The 11,623-nt window shown below is 40.1% G+C and overlaps 1 long non-coding RNA gene across 1 annotated transcript in view; it reads left to right on the top strand.

Moving 5' to 3' along the window:
- The first annotated feature begins 2,663 nt into the window (after positions 1-2,663).
- LOC110741209 overlaps positions 2,664-11,623 on the top strand; it is a 71,307-nt gene continuing 62,347 nt past the window's right edge. Inside the window, exon 1 of the long non-coding RNA XR_002517045.1 lies at positions 2,664-3,095. This is a non-coding gene — a long non-coding RNA (uncharacterized LOC110741209). The remainder of the gene's footprint in view (positions 3,096-11,623) is intronic.

Genomic DNA, 11,623 nt, shown 5'->3' with positions numbered 1-11,623 from the left:
AGAGCTATTTATGACAAACCCACAGCCAATATCATACTGAATGGGCACCCGGAAGCATTCCCTTTGAAAACTGGCACAAGACAGGATGCTCTCTCTCACCACTGTGATTCAACATACTGTTGGAAGTTCTCGGGCTAGGCAATCAGGGCAAGAGAAAGAAATCATGTACCATTTAGGAAAGAAGAAGCCAAATTGTCCCTGTTTGCAGATGACATGATTGTATATTTAGAAAATCCCATTGTCTCAGCCCAAAATCTCCTTTAAGCTGATAAGCAACTTCAGCAAAGTCTCAGGATATAAAATTAATGTGCAAAAATCACAAGCATTCTTATACACCCAGTAACAGACAAACAGAGAGCCAAATCAGGAATGAACTTCCATTCACAATTGCTTCAAAGAGAATAAAATACCTAGAATCCAACTTACAAGGATATAAAGGACCTCTTCAAGGAGAACTACAAACCACTGCTCAGTGAAATAAAAGAGGACACAAACAAATGGAAGAACATACACAGCTCATGGATAGGAAGAATCATTGTGAAAAATGGCCATACTGCCTACAAGCTATTATAGATTCAATGCCATCCCCATCAAGCTACTAATGACTTTCTTCACAGAATTGAAAACTGCTTTAAAGTTCATATGGAACCAAAAGCGAGCCCCGTGATTCCAAGACAACTTAAGTCAAAAGAACAAAGCTGAGGCATCACGCTACCTGACTTCAAACTATACTACAAGGCTACAGTAACTAAAACAGCATGGTACTGGTACCAAAACAGATATAGACCAATGGAACAGAACAGAGTCCCAGGAAATAATACCACACACATCTACAGCCATCTAATCTTGACAAACCTGACAAACAAGAAATGGGGAAAAGGTTTCCTATTTAATAAATGGTGCTAAATCACAGCCATAAGTAGAAAGCTGAAACTGATCCTTCCTTACTCCCATAATGCATAATTCAAGATGGATTAGAGACTTAAATGTTAGACCTAATACCATAAAAATCCTAGAGGAAAACCTAGGTAGTACCATTCAGGACATAGGCATGGGCAAAGACTTCATGTCTAAAACACCAAAAGCAACGGCAACAAAAAGCCAAAATTGACAAATGGGATCTCATTAAACTAAAGAGAGCTTCTGCACAGCAAAAGAAACTACCATCAGAGTGAACAGGCAACCTACAGAATGGGAGAAAATTTTTGCAATCTACTCATCTGACAAAGGGCTAATATCCAGAACCTACAAAGAACTCAAACAAATTTACAAGAGAAAAGACTTCTTTAGAAAATGTTTGAAACTCACTTGAGTAGATAACTCCAGTTAATTCTAGTTTAGAAACTGTGCTTCAGGTGACATCCCTGACTAACATCATACCTGGGGTAGATGACAGGAAGTTGACTGGTTTTGCATAGTGTTAGATCCAGTAGGTCATCATGCTAGAGCATTCCTCAGCAGTGAGGAAGACTATCAACTGTGTTCCTAATACGATATTTTACAGGTAGTTTCTCAAGAAGTGTCCCTGCCTTATTGTTGGGGAAAATAAAAATGACAAGAGGTAATCAAAGATGATTATATGAAATCCTGTGGAGGAAATGCTTTCACTGTGGATCTCCTGTTCAAATCACTGATACCTGTCCTCATAACCTATAAAGTTGTTTAAGAACATGATTATCCATTTAATCAATGTTTTCATCTCATTTGATAGAATAAACAAGTTAACTACCATGCTGTGTTAGGCCATCTTGCATTGCTATAATGAAATACCTGAGACTGGATAATATAAAAAGAAAAGAGGTTTAATTGGCTTATGATACTATAGGCTGTGCAAGAATGACACTGAGAGCTGCACTATTCTGGGGAGGTCTCAGGGAGCTCTTATTCGTGGTGGAAGGTGAAGCAGGGGCAGGCACATCACATGGTGAGAGAAAGAGAAAGATAGAGTGAGGGGAGGTGCCACACACTTTTAAACAATCAAATCTCACAAGAACTCACTATCTCAAAGACAGTACCAAGCCATGAGGGATCCGTTCCCATGACCAAACACCTCCCACCAAACCCCACCTGTAACATTGGGGATTACATTTCAACAGGAGATTTGGTGGGACAAATATCCAAATTGTATCACATGCCAATAGAAAAGTTGGGACAAAAAAAGTAAAAAGCAAAGTGACACAGAAGACACATTTAAAAACATATCAATATGTGTGTATCATTATTCCAACATATGAAAACATAGCCTTAGAGACTTGCAAAGGACAAGCCTTATTCGTAAGGAATTATTAAAATAAAGAAGTGGTATCGCTTGCTCTCTTGAACAATATGAGGAATGCAATTGGGAAGGAAAGAGTAGGGTGATGGACAGGACAAGAACTGCTGTAAACATTTCCAGTGATATTTATAAATGTAGCACATACCTAGAATGGTCCTTCAGATAAACCATTTGGAAATTAGAACTTTAATAGTTTCCAATCTTCAGGTATGTTAATTTCTGTTGGATGATGCTGTATAAGGCATAATAAAATCCAAGTTATCCTGTGCCATCTAGTAAGGCAAAGCTTTACAGTAATAGTGGTTTGCAACTATGGTTGCATGTTAGAATCACCCAGGGAAGCAAAAAAAAAAAAAACATTATGGAGTTGGGCCCAACTCCAGAGCTTTGAGGTGGGCAAAGATCCCCAGATGCTGCTAATCTTCAGTCAGGTTTGAAAACACTGCCCACTGAAGCAACTTCTTAAGTAACTTAAATTGTGCCAAGTATTTGGCCGATTTGGTTGCAGCTGTTCTACATTTATTACTTCTGATGTTAATGCTGTCAAAGTGAAGGATTTTCCCAGTTTTATCAGGGAGTTGGAGAATAGGGAAATGCACAGAAGGGCAATAAAACCAACCTTCAACATTTTCAGTGAGTTCCCTTCCTGATTACAAACCTGAACATCTAAATGCCAACACCATTATTACCTTTGCCTTCCAGGTCAGTGAATATGTTGGTGTTTTATGTGCACAGATGTGGCATGAAGCAGGCAGAGAGAACAGATTCAGACAGAAGGGATGTCTCGTGGCCTTCTGAGACCTGAATTTTCATCTCCAAGGTTAGAAGCAATTTCAATAAGTTGGCCAACTTCCTACTGATTCAGACAACAGCTGATGCCCCTAACTGATCACATGAAGGCTTATTCTTTGGTATTCAGTATTTGTGGAAGGAGTATGATCGAAACAAAGACAATGCAGCTAAAAGAATTATTATTGGTATGTTTTCTTTGGGAATTTTTTGTTGCAACAGAAAGAAATATATCACTTTATTACTTTAACATGATCTGGCACCCGTCTGTATCCACTCTGATTTCACTTCCTACAACTCTCCCCTTCATACTTTAGGCATACTGGCCTCCTTGCTGTTTCTCACACATAGCAAACATCCTTATATTTTAAATCCTTTAGCCATGTCTCTGTTTAGAACTACCACCTCCCTGATGCCTTTTCCTTCAAGGCTCATTCCATCACTCTCCTTCAGGTGTGTCTGCTCAAAAGTCACCTTATTGGAGATAATTTCCCAGGCCATGCTATACAAAATAGCACTTCTCTAATTCCCAACATTTCCTTTCCCCATTACATTGGTTTTCTTTTTTCCCTAACACAATAATATGTATCATCTGACATGGCAGATACTATTTTCCCCTTATTTCATTCAATGGAATATCAGCCCCACAAGGGCAACAATGACTGTGTGTGTGTTTACTGTTGAACTCCAAGTAGTAGCACATGGTAGGCATTCAACAAATATTTGTTGCATGAACAAAATAAATGTTCAAACTGTCTGTTTAGAAATAATAACCTGTGACTGTGGCAGATTGTCCTTTTTAAAAAGTGGCCACAACATAATCTCCCATCCAACATATTCTCTTTACAATGTGGCTCAGACACTTCTCCTATCCAGAGGCAGGGTCAACATTCCATCCTGTTGAATCTGAGGTAGAGAAGTGACACCATGTGCTTTCAGAGTTAGGTCATAGAAATCAATACATTCTCCACTAGGTTGTCTTGAGATACTTGTACTTAGAACACAGACACCACGTGGTAAGAGAGTCCAACCCACCCAGAAGGAGGCCCACAGCCATGGTGGAGTCCTCAAGTAACAGTATTAGTTGACCAGACTTGTGAGTGGCCCTCCTAAAACCCAATTGTTTAGCTCCAATCAAGCCACTACAGGTTCTGCTGGTTGAGCTGTCCTTGCCAACGGAAGAGCTGTCCTTGCCAAGCACTGGCAACATTTCAGGTTTATGAACAAAATAATTTATTGTTATTATTTTAAGGTGCTACATTTGGAGTGTTTTTTTAATACAGGTCATTAAGACACAATTTGATTGCTAGTGAGGGAAGTACGTTGAATGCAAATCATCAGTATTACACACACACAACTCAAAATGATCACTGATATGACACCACAAGTGGAAAATTTTACATTAACCTCATGCAATGGGTTGTAGTTAAAACTTTGTTTCATGCACAAAATGATTATACGTGTTATACAAAATTACCTTCAGGACATGTGTATAAAGTATATCTAAAACACAAATGATTTTTTTTTTTTTTTTTTAGACTTGATGTTATTTTTATTACAGTGGCATAAACACATGCTGTTAAAACAGAAAAATCCAGCATCATCATAGGTCTTAAATGCTTGGCTTTAACCCATATAATGAAAAAAAAAATACAGTGGGTACAGAACAGATAAATGCATCCTCCACCTACCTAATAATAATAATAAATCTTATTCCATTTTGAACATAAGTTATTGTATGGTGTAAATTGTTTTTTTCCTAATTTGGAGCCTCATGGGCTACTTGGCTATATATATGATCCCAATACAGGGAATTTCTGTGATTCGCCACACCCACTATGTTTCACCCAACTTCTGCTTTAACACTATTCAAAATATATACATTAAAAATCTGAGGATGTTCAAGTTCCTTATGTAGCCATTCGGTATTTGCATATACCCCATGCATATTCTTTCACATTACCTTCATATCATCTCTAGATTACTTATAACACATAATACACAAATACCAGAATAGTTGTTATATTATATTGTTTTATTTGTATTATTTTTTTACAAAGTGTTATTGTTTTAAAAATATTTTCAACTTGAGGTTGGCTGAGTGTGTGGTTGGTTGAATACGGGATGTGCACCCAAGGGACAGTGGAGCTTGCTGTATGTACCCTCAAGTTTACGTGGAAAATAGTATTAGCCTTTATATGAGTGTCTAAATTTCATTTTAAAATACTGCTTTCTTGCATTTTCTTTCTTTTATTTTTTTATTTTTGTTTTTGTTTTTTTTGAATTTTATTTATTATTATTATACTGTGTTGTAGGGTACATGTGCATAACTGCAGGTTTCACATGGTTACTTGTGCCTTGTGCTGCACCCATCAACTCGTCATTTACATCAGGTATAACTCCCAATGCATCCTCCCCCCTCCCCCTCCTGCATGATAGGCCCCGTGTGTGTGATGTTCCCCTTCCTGAGCCCCGCGACCACACCAGTTCCCACCTATGAGGAGAACCATGTGTTTTGTTTTCTTTGTTCTTCTGATAGTTTGCTAAGAATGATATCTCAGCCATCTGTCCCTACAAAGGACACACAACCTATCCTTTTTATGGCTGCATAGTATTCCATGGTGGTGTATGTGCTTACATTTTTCTCTTAACCTAATCTGTCACTGATGATTTAAGTTGATTCCGTCTTGTTATTAGAATAGTGCTGCAATAAACAGGCTGGTGCATGTGTCTTGAGTAGCAGCATAATTTATAATCCTTTTGGGTATATCCCCAGTAATGGGATGCATATGGTACATCTAGTTCTAGATCCTTGAGGAATCGCCATACTGTTTTCCAGAATGGTTGAACTAGTTTACAATCCCACCAACAGTGTAAAAGTGTTCTATTTCTCCACATCCTCTCCAGCACCTGTTGTTTCGACTTTTAATGATCGCCATTCTAACTGGTGTCCTTTTCTTCATCCAATCTGTCACTGATGGACATTTAAGGATTCCAAGTCTAAGCATAGAATAGTGCTGTACAAACACAATGCGGTGCATGTGTCTTTATAGCAGCATAATTTATAATCCTTGGGTATATCCCTTCAGTAATGGATGGCTGGGTCAGCGGCGGCACACTGCCTTAGGATCCTTGAGGAATCGCCATACTGTTTTCCAGAATGGTTGAACTAGTTTACAATCCCACCAACAGTGTAAAAAAGTGTTCCTATTTCTCTCCACAACTTCCAGCACCTGTTACCTCTGAATTTTTAATGATCGCCATTTCACCCTGTGTGAGATGGTATCTCATTGTGGTTTGATTGCATTTCTCTGATGCCAGTGATGATGAGCATTTTTTCATGTGTTTGTTGGCTGTATGAATGTCTTCTTTGAGAAATGTCTGTTCATATCCTTTGCCCAATTTTGATGGGTTGTTTTTTTCGTAAACTCGTTTGTTCTTTGTAGGTTCTGGATATTAGCCCTTTGTCAGATGAGTAGATTGCAAAATTTTCTCCCACTTGTAGGTTGCCTGTTCACTCTGATGGTAGTTTCTTTTGCTGTGCAGAAGCTCTTTAGTTTAATGAGATCCCATTTGTCAATTTTGGCTTTTGCTGCCGTTGCTTTTTGGTGTTTTAGACATGCCTTTGCCCATGCCTATGTCCTGAATGGTACTACTCTGTGTTTTCCTCTAGGATTTTTATGGTATTAGGTCTAACATTTAAGTCTCTAATCCATCTTTAATATATGACTGCTTCAGGTTTGTCAAAGATCAGATGGCTGTAGATGTGTGGTGGTATTATTTCTAGCGGACTTTGCTCCTGTCTCCATTGGTCTATATCTCTGTTTCTTTGGTACCAGTACCATGCTGTTTTGGTTACTATAGCCTTGTAGTATAGTTTGAAGTCAGGTATGGATGCCTCCAGCTTTGTTCTTTTGACTTAGGATTGTCTTGGGAGATGCGGGCTCTTTTGGTTCCATAAGAACTTTAAAGCAAAGTTTTTTCCACCCTGTGAAGAAAGTCATTGGTAGCTTGATGGGGATGGCATTGAATCTAACAACCTTTGGGCAGTATGGCCATTTTCACGATATTGATTCTTCCTATCCATGAGCATGGTATGTTCTTCCCATTTGTTTTGTCCTCTTTTATTTCACTGAGCAGTGGTTTCCAGTTCTCCCTTGAAGAGGTCCTTACATCCCTTGTGTTGGATTCCTAGGTATTTATTCTCTTTGACGCAATTGTGAATGGAAGTTCATTCCTGATTTGGCTCTCTGCTTGTCTGTTACCGGTGTATAAGACGTTTGTGATTTTGCACATTACCTTGTATCCTGAGACTTTGTTGAAGTTGCTTATCAGCTTAAGGAGATTTTGGCTTATATGTGGGTTTTCTAAATATACAATCATGTTAATCTGCAAACAGGGACACTTCTAATTTTTCCTAACTGAATACCCTTGATTTCTTTCTCTTGCCTGATTGCCCTTAGCGAGAACTTCCAACAGTATGTTGAATAGGAGTGGTGAGAGACGGCATCCCTGTCTCTGTTAGTTTTCAAAGGGAATTTTTCCAGTTTTGCCCATTCAGTATGATATTGGTTGTGGTTTGTCATAAATAGCTCTTATTATTTTGAGGTATGTTCCATCACTCAAATTTATTGAGCAAGCTTTAGCATGAAGGGCTGTTGAATTTTGTCAAAAAGCCTTTTCAGACCTATTGAGATAATCATGTGGTTCTTGTCTTTGGTTCTGCTTATATGCTGGATTATGTTTATTGATTTGCTTAATGTTGAACCAGCCTTGCATCCCAGGATGAAGCCCACTTGATCATGGTGGATAAGCTTTTGATGTGTTATTGCTGAACCGTTTGCCAGTATTTTATTGAGGATTTTTGCATCGATGTTCATCAGGGATATTCAAAATTCTCTTTTTGTTGTATCTCTGCCAGGCTTTGGTATCAGGATGATGTTGGCCCTCATAAAACGAGTTAGGAGGATTCCCTCTTTTCTATTGATTGAATAGTTTCAGAAGGAATGGTACCAACTCCTCCTTGTACCTCTGTAGAATTCAGCAGTGAATCCATCTGTCCTGACTTTTTGGTTGGTAGGCTACAATTGCTGCCTCACTTCAGAGCCTGCTATTGGTCTATTCAGGATTCAACTTCTTCCTGGTTTAGTCTTGAAGAGTGTATGTCCAGAAATTATCCATTTCTTCTAGATTTTCCAGTTTATTTTGTGTAGAGGTGTTTATAGTATTCTCTGATGGTAGTTTGTATTTCTGTGGGTCGGTGGTGATATCCCTTTATCATTATTTTAATTATACGATTTGATTCTTTCTCTCTTTTCTTCTTTATTGTCTTGCTAGTGGTCTGTCAATTTTTGTTGATCTTTTCAAAACCAGCTCTGGATTCATTTATTTGAGGGTTTTTGTGTCTCTATCTCCTTCAGTTCTGCTCTGATCTTTAGCTATTTTTACCTTCTGCTAGCTTTCGAATGTGTTTGCTTTTGCTTCTGTAGTTCTTTTTTGAATTGGGCGTTAGAGTGTCAATTTTAGATCTTTCCTCGCTTTCTTGTGGGCATTGCGGCTATAAATTTCCCCACACTGCTTTAAATTTCCAGTCCCAGAGATTCTGGCATGTTGCATCTTTTTGTTCCTCATTTCGGTTTCAAAGAACATCTTGGATTTCTGCCTTCATTTCGTGATGTACCCAGTAGTCATTCAGGAGCAGGTTGTTCAGTTTCCATGTAGCTGAGCGGTTTTGATTGAGTTTCTAGTCCTGAGTTCTAGTTTGATTGCACTGTGGTCTCTTTGTGAGACAGTTTGTTAAGTAATTTCTGTTCTTGTACATTTGCTGAGGAGGCTTTTACTTCCAATTATGTGGTCAATTTTGGAATAAGTACATGTGGTGCTGAGAAGAAATGCATATACTCTTGATTTGGGGTGGAGAGTTTCTATAGATGTCTATTAGGTCTGCTTGTTGAAGAGAGATGAGTTCAATTCCCTGGATATCCTTGTTAACTTTCTGTCTCGCTGGATCTGTCTAATGTTGGCTATGGAGGTTGAAGTCTCCCATTATTATTGTATGGGAGTCTAAGTCTCTTTGTAAGTCTCTAAGGACTTGCTTTTATGAATCTGTTCTGTATTGGGTGCATATATATTTAGGATAGTTAGCTCTTCCTGTTGAATTGATCCCCTACCATTATGTATGGCCTCTGTCTCTTTTGATCTTTGGATGGCTTTAAAGTCTGTTTATCAGAGACTAGGATTGCAACCCTGCTTTTTGTTCTCCATTTGCTTGCAACTTCCTCCATCCCTTTATTTTGAGCCTATGTCTCTGCAGTGAGATGGGTTCTGAATACAGCAGACTGATGGGTCTTGACTCTTTATCCAGTTTGCCAGTCTGTGCCCTTTTTAATTGGCATTTAGTCCATTTACATTTCTATAAGCTAATATTGTTATGTGTGAACTTGATCCTGCCATTATGATATTAACTGGGTATTTTGCTCATTAGTTGATGCTTCTTCCCTAGCCCTGATGGTCTTTATATTTGGCATGTTTTGAGATGGCTGGTACCGCTGTCTTTCCATGTTGAGTGCTTCCTTCAGGGTCTCTTTAGTAAGGCAGGCCTAGTGCACAAAATCTCTAAGCATTTTGCTTTTCATCTGTAAAGGATTTTATTTCTCCTTCACTTATGAAACTTAGTTTGGCTGGATATGAAATTTGGCTTAAAATTCTTTAAGAATGTTGAATATTGGCCCCCACTCTCTTCTGGCTTGTAGAGCTTCTGCTGAGAGATCTGCTGCTAGTCTGATGGGCTTCCTTGTGGGTAACCCCGACCTTTCTCTGGCTGTCTTAACAGTTTTTCTCCTTCATTTCAACTTGTGAATCTGGCAATTATGTGTCTTTGAGCTGCCTTCCGAGGAGTATCTTTGTGGCGTTCTCTGTACTCCTGGATTTGAATGTTGGCCTGCCCTACTAGGGTTGGGGAAGTTCTCCTGATGATATCCTGAAGAGTGTTTTCCAACTTGGTTCCATTTTCCCCTCACTTTCAGGCACCCCAATCAGACGCAGATTTATTTTACATCCCATACTTTGCAGGCTTTGTTCATTTTTCTTTTGTTTCTTCTCGCTTTATTTCATTCATTTGATCCTCAATCGCTGGATACTCTTTCTTCCAGTTGATCGAAGTCGGTTACTGAAGCTTGTGCATTTGTCACATATTTCTATGTCATGGTTTTCATCTCTCTTTCATTTCGCTATGACCTCTCTTACTAATTACTCTAGCCATCAATTCTTCCACTTTTTTCAAGATTTTAGTTTCTTTGTGTTGCACGCATTCTTTTAGCTCTTGAGAAATTTGATGACCAGCCTTCTTCTCTCATCTCACAAAGTCATTCTCCATCCAGCTTTTGATCCATTGTTGGCTTTATTGCGCCCTTTTGCCAGGGAGATAATGCCTTATTTTTGAATTTCCAGCTTTTTCTGCCCTGCTTTTTCCCCCATCTTCTTTAGGTTTTATTCCGCCTCTGGTCTTTGATGATGGTGATACTGATGGGGTTTGGGTGTAGGTGTCCTTCCTGTTTGATAGTTTTCTCTAACAGTCAGGACCTCAGCTGTAGGTCTTTGGAGATTGCTTGAGGTCCACCTCCAGACCCTGTTTGCTCAAGTATCAGCAGCAGAGGCTGCAGAAGATAGAATATTTCTGAACAGCGAAAGTGTAGCTGTCTGATTCTTGCTTTGGAAGCTTCCTCTCAGGTGTACTCCACCCTGTGAGGTGGGTGTCAGACTGCTCCCCAGGGGATGTCTCCCAGTTAGCTACCAGGGGTCAGGGACCCTCATGGAGCAGGGAGTCTGTCCCTTCTCAGATCTCAACCGTGTTGGGAGATCCACTGCTCTCTTCAAAGCTGTCAGACAGAGTCGCTTATGCCTGCAGAGGTGTCTTTGGTTGCTTTGTTATTGTTTACTGTGCCCTGCCCCCAGAGGTGGGAGTCTACAGAGACAGGCAGGTTTCTTTGAGCTGCTGTGAGCTCCACTCCAGCTCCGAGCTTCCCAGCAGCTGAGCTACCTACTTAAGCCTCAGCAATGGCGGGCGCCTTCCCCAGCCTCGCTGCCTTTGCCGGGTAGATCACAGACTGCTGTGATAGCAATGAGGGAGGCTCCGTGGGTCTGGGACCCTCCCGGCCAGGTGTGTGGGATATGACTTCCTGGTGTGCCTGTTTGGAGTTACCTGATTCTCCAGGTGTTGTGTGTCTCAGCCCTGGCTAGGAAAAAGGGATTCCCTTCCCCTTGCACTTCCTGGTGAGTAGGCAATGCCTCGGCCTCTGCTTCCCCCAGCCTCGCTGGTCGGGCTGCAGCAGCTGACCAGCACCGGACCGTCCCGCACTCCCCAGTGAGATGAACCCAGCACCAGCTGAAAAATGCCAAATCACCGGGTCTTCTGTGTCGCTGGCGCTGGGAGTTGGAGACTGGAGCTGTTCCTATTCGGCCATCTTGCTCCGCCCCCCCCACAAATGATTTTTATATTTAGATTTGGGTCTTGTCCCCAAGATGTTTCATTATACATATGCAAATATCCCAAAATCTGAA

The sequence above is a fragment of the Papio anubis genome, chromosome 12, assembly GCF_008728515.1.
Source record: "Papio anubis isolate 15944 chromosome 12, Panubis1.0, whole genome shotgun sequence".
NCBI classification, from domain to species: Eukaryota; Metazoa; Chordata; class Mammalia; order Primates; family Cercopithecidae; genus Papio; species Papio anubis.
The sequence above is the reverse complement of the archived record's forward strand: the minus strand, read 5'-3'. Positions and strand labels throughout refer to the sequence as shown.